The 18,177-nt window shown below is 40.4% G+C and overlaps 1 protein-coding gene across 1 annotated transcript in view; it reads left to right on the top strand.

Annotated features, from left to right (window-relative positions):
• The window catches only part of CUL3 (cullin 3), a 483,186-nt gene that overhangs the window by 366,137 nt on the left and 98,872 nt on the right, over window positions 1-18,177 (top strand). The gene's annotated exons all lie outside the window — the stretch shown is intronic.

The following is an 18,177-nucleotide window of genomic DNA, read 5'->3' as shown; positions in this document are numbered from 1 at the left end:
GGCAGAATGACTGGGGGATGAGGGGAGTGGGGGAGGTATTTAAGCCTTTGGCTGGGGTGTCTTTGCCGCCTCCTGGTGGCCAGGTTCTGTATTCCCACAAGTAATGAATAAAGTTGTGGACTCTCCTCATACAGATGGAAATGAAATTATCAGGTAAGCATAATTTGTTTTTTTCTCATTTATAATAGTTTTGTCTTTATTGCTTGGTTTTTGCCTTCCATTAAAGGGAACTTTGCATTATATTTCATTATTTATTTTGGCCCCCTTTCGTGTAAATTAGCTCTGAAAATTTTCAATTTATCATTCTCTGAACTTGAAATGCACCCTGCTGATTTCTCAAGGCTAACCCTGCTTACATATGTCACTAATTTGCTTTATCAAGTAACAACTGCAAACAAATGTACTTGATACTAACTTTGATATTGATTAGCCTTATCTGTGGACTAAAGCCCAGATTGGCTCCTCCAAGTAATGCAAATGGTGGTTGGAATTTGGCTGTTGAAAAATATTTGCAGTAAAAAGAATGTTAATTTATCAAAACACACATGGGTGATACATTGTTACTCTATAGCAACACAACAGAAATGTCTTGTAATAAGGTGTTTACTGCCCCTTAATTTTTTTTTAAAGCAAAGGCAATAGAATCCTATATGTAATTACCATTATTTGTCTAATCTGATAAATATTTTTATATTGGGATTTTTTTCTGATAGTTTCATTGGTGGCTTTATATCCTGGTAGCTGAATGTAGTATGTAGAAGGTTTTGAAAGACTTCTTTCCAACTGCATTATTTCTCTTTCTTTCTATTTGTAGTATGGTGCAGTAAACTTGTAGCTCAGTCACACTGTTTTGTATAGTTAAAGAAAGAAGTATAAACCCTCTCTGGTTTCAGTGCTGAAAGACATTTGGGAAAACGCTTAAAACCACTAAGAAGAGAGAATGTAGACTTAGACTTACTGTGACTAGATCTAGAACAAAGATCTTTGTCGTATATCTTATAAGAAATTAATACTGACAAAAACCATAATTATCACACCAGAAACGAGGAAAAATTTAAAACTGACAAAAACTTACTTGTTACAGGCTGTATTGCCTGAATTTCAGGTCTTCACTATCTTGTTGAATACATTAAACCTAGTTTATGAATGGAACTCAATCTGAGCCATTAAATTAAAGGGACATAATACTCATATGCTAAATCACTTGAAACTGATGCAGTATAACTGTAAAAAGCTGACCGGAAAATATCACCTGATCATCTCTATGTAAAAAAGGAAGATATTTTACCTCACAATTTCCTCAGCTTAGTAGAGTAAGTTCTGTGTAAAAAGTTATACTTCAGCTGCTCCCAGCTGCAGGTAAAAAAAAAAAAATGAACTGCAACCAATCTGCATCAGCAGTGCTGAGGTCATGAACTCTCTTACTGTGATCTCATGAGATTTGACTTAACTCTCATGAGATTTCATATTAAACTTCCTTAAACTGAATATGAAAATTTGAGTGTGCACGAATGCTCGCTCCTTTTACTGTCCCGGGACAGACCTTTACAATGGGATGTGACTACTGAGGAATTTTTGAGGTTTACAAAGTATTTCTGGATGTGGTTTGTGCCTTGAAGTTCTATCTTCGGGCCACAAAGGAATTTAGACAAACCTTTCTCTGTTCGTTCTCTTTTCCGGGAAGCATAGGGGTTAGAGCCTCTTCGACTTCCTTAGCTTTTTTTCTGAGGAGTGTCATCTGTTTAGCATAGAAACGGCGGGACATAAGCCTCCTCTGAGGATTACGGCTCATTCTACGAGAGCAGTGGTTCCTCTTGGGCCTTCAAAAATGAGTCCTCTATAGATCAGATTTATAAGGCGGCTATCTGGTTCTCCTTGCATACTTTTCCCAAAATTTTACAAGTTTTATATATTTTTTTTCTTCTGCTGAAGCAGCCTTCGAGAGAGAGGTTTTGCAGGCTGTGGTGCCCTCAGATTAGGGTACACGTCTTTTTTTTTACCCTCCCATTAGCATTCCGTGTACTCTAGAACTTGGGTATATGTTTCCCACAAGTAGGGAATGCAGCTGTGGACTCTGAAGATGGAAAACTTTATGCTTACCTGATAATTTCCATCTGTATGGGAAGAGTCCACAGCTCCTCCCCGTGTTCTTTGATGGGCGGCTCTAAATTTGAAATTTTTTCTTCTGGCACCTTTTTCACCCTGATATTTATCGTCCTGTCCCTTGTTCCCTTGGCAGAATGACTGGGGTTATGAGGAAGTGCGGGGAGGTATTTAAGCCTTTGGCTGGGGTGTCTTTGCCGCCTCCTGGTGGCCAGGTTCAGTATTTCCCACAAGTAAGGAATGCAGCTGTGGACTCTTCCCATACAGATGGAAATTAAATTATCAGGTAAGAATAATTTATGTTTTTGTCTCCTCTAATCTTGATACTGATTCATCGTACTAAACAGATAGAAAACACTAATTTCCGTTAGAGACACTCCAGACCTGAAGTGATTTAGGGTGTTTAGGATCCCCTGCACCTTAGTCCTGTTTTATTAAAGTGCCCATTTCATGAATAGGCACTTAAAGGGGCATTAAATACACATTTTGTTTTTCATGATTCAGATAGAGATTACCATTTTAAACAACTTTCTAATTTACTTCTATTATCTAATTGGCTTCATTCTCTTGATTTTCTTTCCTGAAAAGCATATCTAGATAGGTTCAGTAGATTCTGATTGGTGGCTGCAGATAGATGCCTCATGTGATTGGCTCACCAATGTGCATTGCTATTTCCTCAACAAATTATATCTAAAGAATGAAGCAAATTAGATAATAGAAGTAAATTGAAATGTTGTTTAAAATTGTATTCTCTGTCTGACTCATGAAAGAAAAATGTTGGGTTTAATGTCCCTTTAACCCCTTGAGTGCTAACGACGGCTCAGAGCCGTCGCTAGCACTCAACTACCTTTTTGGTGATCTGGGGACTCCCACCCGCTCCTACCCCGGCGATCAGGCCTGCATAGTGACAGGCATCGCCGGGGCTTCCCGTTAAGTGCGGTGACGTTATGCGTAAGGACGTGATGACGTCACCGTGCAACTTTATTTAAAATTGACAATACAAAGTATAAAGGTAATCGCCTAACCTTTCCAATGGTATGAGTCTTGGGGATCTGGGGGGGGGGGGGGGGAGTCAAAACATTTTTTTGTTAAAAATAGTAAAAATCTGAATAATATTAAATCCAGCTTAGCACTCAAAGGGTTAAAAAAACAGAATTGGAATGCCCAAGGTCGTTCCCCCTCTCAGTTTGAGAACTACATTTCTCTCCTAGTGAGTTTTCTCATAGAGAAGCATTAGCCTATGCTTCCCTATGAGAAAAATCCGATTGGGTGACTGATTGCAGAGGGATATGTTGTTCTTGCAAGAGCTTGAAATCCTTTTCCTTATTTTCAGGTGGCATCCTATCTATTAGTGTATTGTTTATTTTTTGGAGGAAGTTTTTTTTGCAACACTTGTATATGAAGATGCTGCTGCTGATACAGAGCTTGCAGAAAGTGTGTTTCTGGAATGGGATCATTGAAGGGAAAATCGTCCTGCGCTTTCATGGCTATGTCCCTCATTTAATTCCATTAAAATGATGGTAAATCCTTGTGTTTCACAATTAACTATTGGAACAAATAAAGGGGACTTTCAGTCATGAAGTAATTCTAAAAGCTTATTTGTTGGCAGCGTTTGCCGCACTGAGCTGCTCAGGCAGTCCACGGCAGAACGCTTATTTCGCTGAGAGGATTTACCATCACTTTAAGTATATTTTAATGTCTTTAGGACACCACTCCCATGCAAGGATGCGTTTTGTCATCCTGGTAGCATTCGGAAAAGCATATTTCATTTGAAAGTATTTTCACAAGGCAGTGCTTTTTTTCTCAGAAGAGATTGCACTGTAAAAATGTTTCCAAATGCTGGGTGTTGGTCTCTCACCATTTTTCAGAGGATGAAAAAATAATTTTGTAGCCAGATTACAGGTAAACCCTATGTTGTGATGCCATAGCAGAACATTAATAGGAATGAAGTCATCATTTAGATAAAGATTATAAAGATAAACTAATGCAGTTGAAACCTGGATAAATTTGCACAAGCAAAATCAACTGAAACCTTTTTCCCTGCAGTGCATCTAGAGACACAATGCTTATTTCTAATTTTTTTGAGAATTTTATCCTCAGTATTTTTTTTAGCATTTAAAATATATTCCAGGATTTGCTTGTCTTCAGGGTACAGGAATTGGAGTGGTTTGTCTTTCTTAAATCTTTATTGTGTAGTTTTTAGAAATTTATATTGGAGGTTTAACTATATGAACACCATGTTATAAATGTAATATTTATCATTGTAAAATAACATATTCCATTCTCCATTGTATCCCCAAATTTTTCGATGGGGACAGGGACGGCAGCTTTTGGAAAGAAAAAAACAAAAAAAAACCCAGGAAAAATATTTCCCCCCAAAATTTTCCTGTCCCCCCCCCCCCCCCATTTTTTTCCCTTCCCATCTCTATTTTTGCACTTAATTTGCCCCCACTTGGCTTTCTGCTTTTCTTTCCATCTTCTTGAGCATATGCATGAGAAAGTTCAAAGTTCTGGTTAGTAGGGGTATTTTGTTCCTCCTGGTGGACTGGGAATGTAAACCTGCATGTTATGATCTTGTGGACGCAAACCATCCACAAAGGAATTAATTTATTAGGTAAGCGCACATCTTGTTTTTTTTTTTCTACAATACTTCTCCTGGGAGCTGAGGCGTTAATTTTTGGTGCCAAAATAGTGTGCCTTTACCTTCCTTATCGTTGATCAGTGGCAATCATGTTAATTTGCAGCAAATCTCTCTCCAGGATTGTTAGAAGTGGTGAATACTTTTTCATACAGATCTTGTCATTGTTTCTCTTGTAAGGTGTATCCAGTCCACGGATCATCCATTACTTGTGGGATATTCTCCTTCCCAACAGGAAGCTGCAAGAGGATCACCCACAGCAGAGCTGTCTATATAGCTCCTCCTCTAACTGCCACTCCCAGTCATTCTTTTGCAGCTCTCGACAAGAAAGGAAGTAGCTAGAGAGATGTGGTGAATTTATTTAGTTTATCTTCAATCAGAAGTTTGTTATTTTCAAATGGTACCGCAGTTGTACTGTTTTAGCCTCAGGCAGAAAGTAGAAGAAGAGTCTGCCTGTGGTTTTTGATGATCTTAGCAGGTTGTAACTAAGATCCATTGCTGTTCTCACACATAACTGAAGAGAGAGGTAACTTCAGCTGGGGGATTGGCGTGCAGGGTCTCCTGCTATGAGGTATGTGCAGTTTAAATTTTTCTAGAGAAATGAATATGCTAGAAAATGCTGTTAATACCGGATTTATTTAAGGTAAGCCTGATTACAGTGATTTAATAACGACTAGTATCATGCTTGCTGTAAAAGGTAATATTTTTATTACTTTCTCACATTACTGAAATATAAAATGTTTGCTGGAAGTGTTTAAACGTTTTTTTTATACATATTGGTGATAAAACTTTATTGGGGCCCAGTTTTTTCCACATGGCTGGCTAGCTTTTGCCTAGGGATCGTTTTGTTAGGCCCTCTCACTGTGAATACAGGTTGGGAGGGGCCTATTTTCGCGCCTAAATGCGCATTAGATTTTGCAGCTTGAGACATCCAGTTTCCCTGAAGGAGTCCCCTGAACACTTAGGACCTCTCTAAAGGGTTTTTTGTGCCTTCCAAAGTCGTCGTATGGGCAGGTAGGGCCACAGCAGAGCTGTGGAAGTTTGTTGTGACTGTTGAAAAACATTTGATCCGGTTTTGAAACTAAGGGGTTAATCATCCATTTGCAAGTGGGTGCAATGCTCTGTTAGTCTATTATACACACTGTAAAAATTTCGTAAGATTTACTGCTTTTTATCACTGTTTTTCAATTTCTGACATTTTTTTTCTCTTAAAGGCACAGTACCGTTTTTATTTTTTGCTTGTTTACATTTATCAAAGTGTTTTCCAAGCTTGCTGGTCTCATTGCTAGTCTGTTTAAACATGTCTGATATAGAGGAAACTCCTTGTTCATTATGTTTAGAAGCCATTGTGGAACCCCCTCTTAGAATGTGTACCAAATGTACTGATTTTACTTTAAGTTATAAAGATCATATTCTGTCTTTAAAAGATTTATCACCAGAGGAAACTGACAAGGGGGAAGTTATGCCGACTAACTCGCCCCACGTGTCAGAACCTTTGACTCCCGCTCAAGGGACTCCCGCTCAAGAGGCGCCAAGTACATCTAGCGCGCCCATGGCGTTTACTTTACAAGACATGGCGGCAGTTATGGATCATTCCCTTACAGCGGTATTGTCCAAACTACCAGGGTTACAAGGAAAGCGAGACAGCTCTGGGGCTAGAAAAAAATACAGAGCACTCGGACGCTTTAGTAGCTATGTCTGATATCCCCTCACAATATGCAGAAGCTGAGGCAGGAGAGCTTCTTTCTGTGGGTGATTTTTCTGACTCAGGGAAGATGCTTCAACCTGAATCTGATATGTCAACATTTAAATTTAAGTTTGAACACCTCAGCGTGTTGCTCAGGGAGGTTTTAGCTACTCTGGATGACTGTGACACCATTATAGTACCAGAGAAATTGTGTAGATTGGATAAATACTATGCAGTGCCTGTTTACACTGATGTTTTTCCAATACCTAAAAGGTTTTCAGAAATTATTACTAAGGAATGGGATAGACCAGGTGTACCGTTCTCTCTCCCCCCCCCCCCCCTATTTTTAAGAAAATGTTTCCAATAGATGCCGCTACACGGGACTTATGGCAAACGGTCCCTAAGGTGGAGGGAGCAGTTTCTACCCTAGCTAAGCGTTAAACTATCCCCGTCGAGGACAGTTGTGCTTTTCTAGATCCAATGGATAAAAAATTAGAGGGTTACCTTAAGAAAATGTTTATTCAACAAGGTTTTATTCTCCAGCCTCTTGCATGCATTGCCCCGGTCACTGCTGCTGCGGCCTTCTGGTTTGAGTCTCTGGAAGAGGCCTTACAGTTAGAAACCCCATTGGATGATATACTTGACAAGCTTAAAGCGCTTAAGCTAGCCAATTCATTTGTTTCTGACGCCGTTGTTCATTTAACCAAACTAATGGCTAAGAACTCAGGTTTTGCTATTCAGGCGCGTAGGGCGCTATGGCTTAAATCCTGGTCAGCTGACGTTACTTCAAAGTCTAAGCTTCTCAATATTCCCTTCAAGGGGCAGACCCTATTCGGGCCTGGACTGGAGGAGATCATTTCTGATATTACTGGAGGAAAAGGTCATGCCCTTCCTCAGGATAGGTCTAACACATTAAGGACCAAACAAACTAATTTTCGTGCCTTTCGAAACTTTAAGACGAGCGCGGCATCATCTTCCTCTAATACAAAACAAGAGGGAAATTTTGCCCAGTCTAAGCCGGTCTGGAGACCTAACCAGGCTTGGAACAAAGGTAAACAGGCTAAGAAGCCTGCTGCTGCCTCTAAGACAGCATGAAAGATTGGCCCCCGATCCGGTAATGGATCTAGTAGGGGGCAGACTTTCTCTCTTCGCCCAGGCTTGGGCAAGAGATGTCCAGGATCCCTGGGCGTTGGAAATTGTGTCCCAGGGATATCTTCTGGACTTCAAAGCTTCTTCCCCAAAAGGAAGATTTCACCTTTCACAATTATCTGCAGACCAGATAAAGAGAGAGGCATTCTTACATTGTGTTCAAGACCTCCTAGTTATGGGAGTGATCCACTCAGTTCCAAAGGAGGAACAGGGGCAAGGATTCTATTCAAATCTATTTGTGTTTTCCCAAGAAAGAGGGAACCTTCAGACCATTCTTAGATCTCAAGATCCTAAACAAATTTCTCAGGGTCCCATCCTTCAAGATGGAGACTATTCGAACCATCCTACCTATGATCCTGGAGGGTCAATACATGACTACCGTGGACTTAAAGGATGCTTATCTTCACATTCCGATACACAAAGATCATCATCGGTTTCTCAGGTTCGCCTTCCTAGACAGGCATTACCAGTTTGTGGCTCTTCCCTTTGGGTTAGCTACAGCACCAAGAATCTTTACGAAGGTTCTGGGGTCACTTCTGGCGGTCCTAAGGCCGCGGGGCATAGCAGTAGCCCCTTACTTAGACGACATTCTGATACAGGCGTCGAATTTCCAAATTGCCAAGTCCCATACGGACATTGTTCTGGCATTCCTGAGGTCTCATGGGTGGAAAGTGAACGAAAAGAAGAGTTCTCTATCCCCTCTCACAAGAGTTTCCTTCCTGGGAACTCTGATAGATTCTGTAGAAATGAGGATTTACCTGACAGAGGCCTGGTTGTCAAAACTTCTAAATTCCTGCCGTGTTCTTTATTCTACTTCTTACCCTTCGGTGGCTCAGTGTATGGAAGTAATCGACTTAATGGTAGCGGCAATGGACATAGTTCCGTTTGCCCGCCTGCATCTCAGACCACTGCAACTCTGCATGCACAGTCAGTGGAATGGGGATTACACATTTGTCCCCTCTACTAAATCTTTAATCAAGAGACCAGGGATTCTCTTCTCTGGTGGCTATCTCGAGTCCATCTGTCCAAAGGTATGACCTTCCGCAGGCCAGATTGGACAATAGTAACAACAGATGCCAGACTTCTGGGCTGGGGGGCAGTCTGGAACTCTCTGAAGGCTCAGGGGTCATGGACTCAGGAGGAGGCTCTCCTTCCGATAAACATTCTGGAACTAAGAGCGATATTCAATGCTCTTCAGGCTTGGCCTCAGCTAGCGGCAGTGAGGTTCATCAGATTCCAGTCGGACAACATCACGACTGTAGCTTACATTAACCATCAAAGGGGAACAAGGAGTTCCCTAGCGATGTTGGAGGTTTCAAAGATAATTCGTTGGGCAGAGATTCACTCTTGCCACCTACTGTAGAGATGAGATAAAAACAAACACAGAGGCGCCACATGTGTAGGTCAATAAAACCAAAGAAATCCAAACAGCGACAGAATAAGGGTACTCACAAACAGGGCGGCACTCTGTTGTGCCGGCAGAGGCAGGCTGGTATTTGCAGCAAACCAGCTGGCTGTGTGACAGATCTGTACCGGATGTAGTCAGCACTGGAGTTTGCTGCTTGTGTAGCCTCTATCCGATGTTCCCAGAGTGTTGTTTCTCCTTAGCTGGAGCTGCACTGGAGCAAAGGGGGAGGGGGGGCTCAGCTGCCCTAAGGTTACTGATATGGAGACTACCACAACAACACCAGACTAATGTAAAAGTAAAAAAATCAGTATTTTATTATACACAATAAAAATACCAAAGGTTTTACAATTTTACAGCTGGGTGTGTGAAATAAAAATCTCCCCACAAAGAGTGTAATAGCAACGCGTTTCTCGGGCGAACCCCGTTTCCTCAGGCTTGTGTGCTCTAAGTGTGTGTGTATGCCCTTTAAATAGGGATCAGTAACCTCATGTTTCCATATCCCTCCCCTTCCTTCTAGTAGATTGTCCAATCAGATCCTTCCTTTCCAAAACGCCCAGTTGTTGATATAATTAAAAAATAAAATTTATATTAACTATGCGATTATTAACTGTAAATCGATGTTGTAATGATTTACTTAAAATGAAGTGAATATGTTAGTGGGTAGTGATACGATCCTTAATAAATATTGCCGATCGTCACTGATAAGGATAAGCGTGAGTGTAAACTACTTTAATATGTATTTTCTTACAGGCCAATGATTACCTTTCATTTAAGGGGCTTGTCTTGTTAACCAATGGTATCATTAAATCAAAAGGGCTCTGTCTTTGACTCTTAGCAACCGGATAATACATAGTGGTAATTGTTCCTGGTTACAGAATCCTAGAAATGCCGGGTAGATCACATGATCATGCTAGCCCTTATCTACGATTGGCGCAAATTGCGAGCTTCTAAGTGACGTGTAGTCAAATGGTCAATGATATAATAGATGGCATATAGTAACATGGCCAGTAGAACCCGTATGTGGTTCAGAGTTATGTATGTGAGTGTGTAGCGTCGATCCGACACCGCCCCCAATTTTCAAAAAACCAATTGGAGACGAGCAATAAACAAAGGCTATGTGTCAGCAATACATGAAAGCTATGTGTCAGACCGCCTATGCATATTGCAAGGCAGGTGTACAAAAACCGTGGAAAATTGTAACTATGGAGATAGCTACCTACGTGAAGATCTAAACATGGTGCAATCGGTGCTAGAGTTGAAAATACTGACTGCCATTGCAGTATATAGTGTATTGAATTTTGCAAATCCGTATGGTGACCTAAATGCCTATAATAATCTAAATACTATGACTAGTTATATTCAGATGACACCGTAGTTTAAGATGTCATCCCTTGAATAAGTGTTAAGGTGCCTGAATATAATGAAAGAGTGTGATATAAAGTGCCTATCAGGACAATTAGTGTATAATTAAATATGGTCCTATCTTAAATAAAATGTGATAGTAGTGATAATAAATGTAACTATGAGAAATTAAAATACTTAAAGTGAAATACTAAATAATGTAATATAGTGAAGCATATGTTGTGTGTGAATAAATATATGGAAGCGTGTATATAACTGTATGTAGTGTTATGAAGTATGAATGTAAAAGTGTCTATTTTTTATTTTTTACCACAGTAATGGGAAAAATTCATAAATATAATCTAGTTGATTTAGACTGAATATATGAAATGATTAATAATTAATTGGGAAAAAATATAATGAAATCAAAATATGGCAAAGTATGGGAGTAATAACAGCAAGTGGGGGGCGAAAGTCCAGATGGATAAAATATATACAACATTCAGAGGGCATTCATCTATAATATGTCTAACATTAGATGAAAAAATACAGTGGTGTCCCTCATCTAATACATCTCTATAAGAAATAACATAAATAATAATTTATAAAAAGGCTGCAGAATCTATAACCTCATTTAAACCTGGGGGAAAAAGACTATTGAATTTAAAAATCCAGAAGGTTTCCCTCTGTCTCAGTTTTGAAAACCTATTATATAGACTACTAGGGGGGATCCCTTCTAATGGTGTAATTTTGAAAGAGCATTTTCCAGAAACATATTTGTCACAAAAATGTCTGGAAACACTGTTTGGTTGATTTTGATTTGATGTTTCTCAAATGTTCGCTCCATCGAGTTCTAACCTTCCTACAGGTTCGGCCTATGTACTGAATCCCACATTTGCAGGACAGTACATAGATTACATAACTGGAGTCACAAGATAATCTACTTTTAATTGGAAACATTTCACCTGTATTGTTAGATGTTAAGGTGCTACATCCATGTGTTACATATTGGCACATGTGACAACGTTTCTTCCCACACCTATATACTCCTATCCTGTTGGGGTTATAACCATTAGTGGCCCTATCTCTCAGTCTGGTCGTATTGGCGAATTTTCTTTTAGACATAACCACCTTACTAGGGGCTAGTTTCTGTTTATAAGTTTGTGCTCTTTTGAAGACCAACTTAGGTTGGGATGTAAGAATTTTATTTAAAACAGGATCTTTTAAAAGGATAGGCCAATGTTTTTTTAGGACTCTGTTAATAATTTTATGATTAGAATTATACTGTGTCACAAAAAGAGGTTGTTTATTTGTGAAATTCTCCTTCTCTCTATTTTTGGAAGATGTAGATGATAATAATTGGTCTCTGTTGAGGTCTTTGGCTCTTTCATATCCTCTAGTAATCAAATCGGGAGGGTATCCCTTTTCTAAAAATCTACGTTTGAGAATAAGTGATTGCTGGTGGTATTGCCCTATAGTACTGCAGTTTCTACGCAGTCTGCAGAACTGGCTGTATGGAATATTGGTTTTCCATTTTGTTAAATGGTTACTGGAAAAATGTAAAAAATTATTGCAATCTACTTTTTATGCGAAGTATATAGTGTATGGAGTACTCTGGTTGTATTATCTTTGGCTTCGCGCCCCTCCACAAACCCAACCTGGTCCGGATTAATAATTTTTGGGAGTATGTTACTTAGACGATTAGCTAATATTTTGGCGTAGATCTTGATATCTACATTTAGTAATGATATGGGTCTGTAATTACTTACTATATCTTTAGGTTTGTCAGGCTTGGGCAAAACCGTAATTGTAGCGTCTAATAAGGGTTGGGAATAAGAGTGTCCCTGGTCGACATATTGAAATAGCTCTAATAGATGCGGGCAAATATTTCCTGTAAGTAGTTGGTAAAATTTTGTTGTAAGACCATCCGGGCCAGGTGACTTACCAGATGGAAGAAATTTGATGGTTTTAATTATCTCCTGTGACATTATTGGGGAGTCTAATATTTTTAAGTCATCCTCTTGAATTTTGGGGACCTCTATGGAATCTAGATAAGCTTTCATTTTAGTTTGCCTCCCTTGGTCATTCATAGTATTAAGATTATATAATGAGGAATAGTATAAGGCAAAGTCATTGGCTATATCTTCGTTTTTGGTATGGGTGACCCCGGAATGGTGTTTAATGCAATGAGTGTATGAGCTAACCCTCTGTTTTTTTAGAGATTTGGCCAGCATACGGCCAGCTTTGTTAGATTCAGCAAAAAATTTGGTTCTAGAAGTCATAGCCCGTAAGTTAGCATTTTCTATAAAAAATGTATTAAGTTGTTCTCTGGCTTCTTTTAATTCGGTGAGTAATTGAGTGGATTGTGGGTTTTGTTTATGTGAGTGCTCTATATGAGAGAGGGTAGTGGTTAGAGAATTGTATAATGCTGATCTTTGCTTATTAAGTTTTGCTGAGAGCTGTATTATAATGCCTCTGATATAGCACTTATACGATTCCCAATTGTTCATAACTGTAGTGTCACTAGATTTGTTAAAGGTGACGTATTCGTCAGTTTATTTGGTTATTTGGTCAAGAATTTCACTATCCGTGAGTATACGTTCATTAATTCTCCAGTTTAGTCTGTGTTTGGGTTTAGTTGACCAACTGAAGGTAGATTTGACTAGGCTGTGATCTGACCATGGCATGTGTGAGATTTTGGAATCTACTAGACTGGTAAGGAATGCTTGATCACATAATATGTAATCCAACCTTCAGTAGGTATGTTGTGGGTGAGAAAAAAAAGTAATCCCTAGTGGAAGGGTGGGCTATTCTCCATGTATCTATCAGTGTGAGTGATTGCAATAGCTCAGCGTTGCTCTTAATCTGGGCAGTTCTGATATGACTTGCCTGTCGATGTGTCAAGGGCTGGGTTAAGTGGGAAGTTATAGTCTCCTCCAATTACAATCGGACCTTTAGCTATATCTAGAAGTTTATTAATAACCTTGCGGAAGAAGTTATGGGTAGGTTTGATCGGTGCATAGATATTCGCCAAAGTAATGGGCCTTCCATAGTAAAGCCCCACTAGTATTAGGATCCTGCCTTCCGTGTCGCTATATTGTTGTAATAGGTCAAATGGTGTATTGCGTCTGAATAGTGTACAAACTCCATTATGCTTAGTAGGGCCTAAACTCAAATAATATCGATCATACTGTCTAGAGGGAAGTTTTGGTTCGTGAGCCTTCTTGAAATGGGTCTCCTGGATCATTACAATGTCCAAGTTCTTTTTAAAAAAAGTCATGCAGCGCGATAGACCACTTTTCTGCTGACAGGAACCCCTTAACATTCTGTGTTGCAATATGTATAGTGCCTTCATGCGGTGTGGGAATCATTTTGTCAGCCGCAAACGAATGTTCAATCAGGATAAAATTAAATAGTAAAACACAGAGAGGTTGATAAGAGGAATTGGGGCGGGGGAAGGGTTAGGAGGGTAAAAGGTGGGAGAAAGTTCTTGAATTGAGCTAGTGAGTAGCGGAATGTAGAATATGTTTGTTATCAAGAGATAAAAAGTTGAAAGTGATATAATATAATATAATATAGGAGGCTGTTAGGAGAGCTGGATACAAGGTCGGCCACAGATTAATAGTAAAGTAAAAAGTACTTATAGAAAAAAGTATAGATGCAGGTATTTCTGAATAGAGGATAATCTGAGACTTTGCCCAGTTGTTATAGGGCCATACGTGTGCAGCATGGGGTCTTCTACAGCACCAAGGTAAGTGTATGAGAAAAATTGAGAGAAACAGACCTTTATGTATGGAGAGGAGTGCTGGCATTCTAGACAGTTTTGCTAACTAGGCATACTTTAAATTTTGATGGTATGAGTGACATCGAGGTCTGGCCCGCTCAACAAACCCACTAACTAATGTGGATTGATATTTTCCAGGTGACTAATTACTGCCACCATCTCGCCAAAGGTGGGTGGAAAATCAATTGAGCAGGACAGACCAAACCGTCATTTAGAACATAATAATGGGCACAAAACATATATCATTAGAGCAGAAATTTCAACATTAATAACCACGTTATGTATAAACAGTTAAAAATAAGCGTAGGAGACATGAACACTTCCCCAGCCTCAATGCGAACCTGCAAATCAGATAATTAGTGCTCAGTAGAGACTAATTGGTGGCTATGAACATTATATAGAATGTTTAAAAGTCCAATAGGGGTTACAGATATTCATTCAGTCCATAGAGATCAAAACATAAACATGAAATCTATTCAAAAACAAGTCTCGTTCAATCTATAGAGAGCAAAACATGAAATCAATTCAAAAACAAGTCTAATATGCATAACTATATTATATCTTAACAAAGTACATCTGTTGAAGGCTGTAAGTCTCTTTAGCAGTTCTGTGAGGATTAACGAACTGTGGGCCTTCGGCCCGTATTGAGAGACATGTTATAGTGTCCACAGTTAAACTTAGTACATTTGCTGCACAAGGTAAAATGACAAATTATATCAATATATCTACGTGTCTCTGGTCAGGGTGGGATGGTATCTTCGTTATTCTGGTTGGTTTGCCTTCTCTTGTTTTGTTTCATCGATGGCTCCATCCAAGGACGTCTTTGAGGCTTGGGGATGTCCTGTCTTGCTGAAGATGAGGGCTGTAGCGGAGTGTCCTGTAGTTCAGGTGTTGAAATGTTCAAAGACTGACAAAACTGTCCAATGTCCAAGGGAGAGGAGCATTCAATTTTCTTTCCATTTTAACTGCCATCACAGATGTCGGGAAACCCCAACGATATGGAATCCGCATCGTGCGAAGATGAGAGGTGAGCGTAGAAAATTCTCTTCGCTTCTGAAGGGTCCGCACTGACAGATCTTGGAACACTTGTATTCGTTGGCCTTGAAACATAGTTGTTTGTTGTTTCCTAGAGTAGTTATATATTGCCTCTCTATGCTTGAAGCACTGGAAATGGACGATGATATCCCTAGGTGGTAGTCCGTCAGCAGGTTTGGGTTGTAGAGATTTGTGGGCTCTGTCCAGGATTATTTCCTGGGGATCTGATGAGTTATTCTTTGCCAGTTCTAGAAAGAAGGCCTGCAGGTATTCTTGTATCTCATTGTTGAGAACCGATTCGGGAATTCCCCTAAACCTCAGATTGCTCCTTCTCGAGCGATTTTCCAAGTCGTCTAACTTGTCTTCTAGTTCTGTTAGGTTTTGCTGATGTTGGGAAGTTTTGGCTGCTAATCCTGCTAGTTTTTGTGATGTGACATACTCGTGCTCTTCTAGGGAGTCTACTCTATGGCATAATTCAGAAATGTCTTTCTTGAGGTCTGCACACTCATCCTTGATGCAAGATTTAACCTGCTCAATGAGAGCCTCCATTGCTCCATAAGTGATAGGGTCTTCTTTGCCTGCTTCTGATGGCACTATTGGTGGATTTGACATGGTATCAGCTGCATCACATGAGCTATCATCTTGTGAAACTTGGGCAAAATCAGGGTCTGTACTGGGCTTGCTTTTTCCAGCATGTTTAAAGAGAGAATTTACAGCTCCCTGGTTCACTGGGGATATTTTTAGTGACTTGTCGTTTCTCGTTAACTTCCTTTGCGACATGGCGAGAGGTGAGGAAGGCTATTCAGTGTACAAGATATAGCCGCTGATGCGTTATATACAACACTCCCCAGGGTCTGTTGCTCTCACAGAGAGATCACGGTAAAAGGAGATTGGATATGACCCACCACTACAGGGAGTAGTGGGAAAAGGAAGGGGAGTGTGTATCCTGCTCAGAAACTGCTTATAATATTTTCAATTGGAGCATTTGATTATTGTGAGTTTATATAAAAGTCCTATTTCCCACAGCTCTAGATCTGGTTCAGCAATGTGGCTGGGTGTTTAAAACCAATGCAGATGGAGAGAGGCCTAAATATTGGCAGCTTAAATGCTGTAGAGAGCGTTGTTGATTATAGTGGCTATCGTGTCTTTCTCTTACTGAGGTTTGTGCCAGTCACAGTGTGTCTTAGTTAGGGCTAAATCAGTGAAAATGTTCGAAAGTAAGCTGCTTATAATTACATTCGGTGTACTCACATAAGTCCCGGTGATGCCGCCCCAGTTTGTCAGCAGCCGCCACTGTTTGTATAGTTCCGGGAGGAGCCGTTCTCTGAATCAGCCAAAGAGACCGCGTGTAAGTAGACTGCCGTGTCGTAACTGATTGCGCTGCTGTTTTTGTTTTATGCCCCTTCTATCACCTTCCGTTAGCGGTGAACAAGTAGCCTTAGGGGATCAAAAGTTATCCTGTCCATCCCACGTGGCCTGCATGGCGCAGTTACCAAGAGATCAATTTGTCCACGGTTAGCCTCAAAGTTGTAAAAAATCTGTTGTAAAATCTGCAAATTGTAAATGAGCAGATGAAAATGTTCCCCTGATGTTCCGGGTTTAAGTTAGCTGCCCTGCTTCTATCTATCACACTTTTAACAGTCCTTAGCCTCACTCATATCCAGCTCTTTCACAGAGCTTCAGTGTGATGCAGCCATCTTAGTCGGCTGCTCGCCTCGCCTCCTTCCGGCATGATTAAATTTTGTGCATATTTCATTTCCAGTTAACTTTGTGGTTGTTCCTCAAGGTTTTTGGTTTTGATCCGGCACCTGGTTTTGGGGGTCGAGTTTTTTTAACCTAGTCCTTGTCTTTGACTTGGCATTTTGGTTACTCTGTATTCCAGATTTTAATTGCCTTGCATCTGTCTGGCGTTCAGTAGTAGGCTTCTTTTCCCGGTCCTGGGGAAATCTCCTTGTTTCTACTGGGACGGTTCTTTTTTTCTCTTCTGGAGAGATGGAGGAAGTTTTTTTCCTGGGAATTTCTTTACTGGAATATTTCCTGGGTTTCTTTTTTTTCCTTCTATCTGGAAGGATCTGGTCTACTGTGCCTATCCAGTTGGCTCCTCCTGAGGTAGTTTTCCTCATCTGACTAGGAGTTCAGTGGGTCGAGGGTTCCTCTTGTCTGCAGTGTACCCTCCCTTTGGGTTTCTGAGGGGTAATGTGGATAGGTATCCTGGATCCCGAATTAGTCTGTCTGGGTATCGGTGCCTCTTTCCTGCTTCTTTTCCTTGGGAACTCGTTGCTGGTAGATTTGTTCTGATCTCCAGGCCTTGTCGATGCTGGGATTTTTAATCTCTCTTGTCCTTTGGGACATTGACAGTCGCTTCTGTGATAGGGCTGTTCGTTTGGAGAAGGGGTCAGGAATTCTTACTGCTCTGTTTGGGCATCGACCACGTAGCGTGTCTCTCAAAGGATCCTTACTTAGGCTGGGAGGCCTTGCATCAAGAACCTTCGCTTAGTGGGCAGTTGGTTCTTTATTGGTCAGGGTGTTGTCCTCCCTTACCCTGTTTTCTAGTAGGAGGGGAGTTGGTCTGCCCTGCTTTGAGTTTTTTCTCTTGTTCCTTTCCAGGAATGTCCTAGTGCAAGTTTGCTAGCTACTCGGTTGGCTAGTTACTATGGTTTGAGGTTTAGTCTGACTGCCTATCTGATGGAAGCCTGCGGCTTTCGTTTGTGGTGTAAACGGATGTTACTATTCTGTTCCTGTTCTGCTCCCGGGGTTTTTTTTCTGACCTCCGGGTGTTAAGTTTTCTCTGTGCTAGTTAGCCGTCTATGGTAAGGTAGTCTTGTTTTACCTTTTGTCCTTTTATCCTTCTGGGATATCGGTTCTGGTTAAGGCTTTGCTTTGTTTCCTTTTGGATCCATGTAGGTGGTGGTCTGGAATTTTTCCTTTCTTTGCTCTCCTCTGTCGGTAGAGTATACTCTACGGGACTTTGTCCTCTTGGAGCCTGGTAGACACTCTTTTTTTCGAGTTATGCTAGGGGCTTCTCTCTCTAT

The sequence above is a fragment of the Bombina bombina genome, chromosome 4 (assembly GCF_027579735.1).
Source record: "Bombina bombina isolate aBomBom1 chromosome 4, aBomBom1.pri, whole genome shotgun sequence".
Taxonomy (NCBI): domain Eukaryota; kingdom Metazoa; phylum Chordata; class Amphibia; order Anura; family Bombinatoridae; genus Bombina; species Bombina bombina.
The sequence above is the reverse complement of the archived record's forward strand: the minus strand, read 5'-3'. Positions and strand labels throughout refer to the sequence as shown.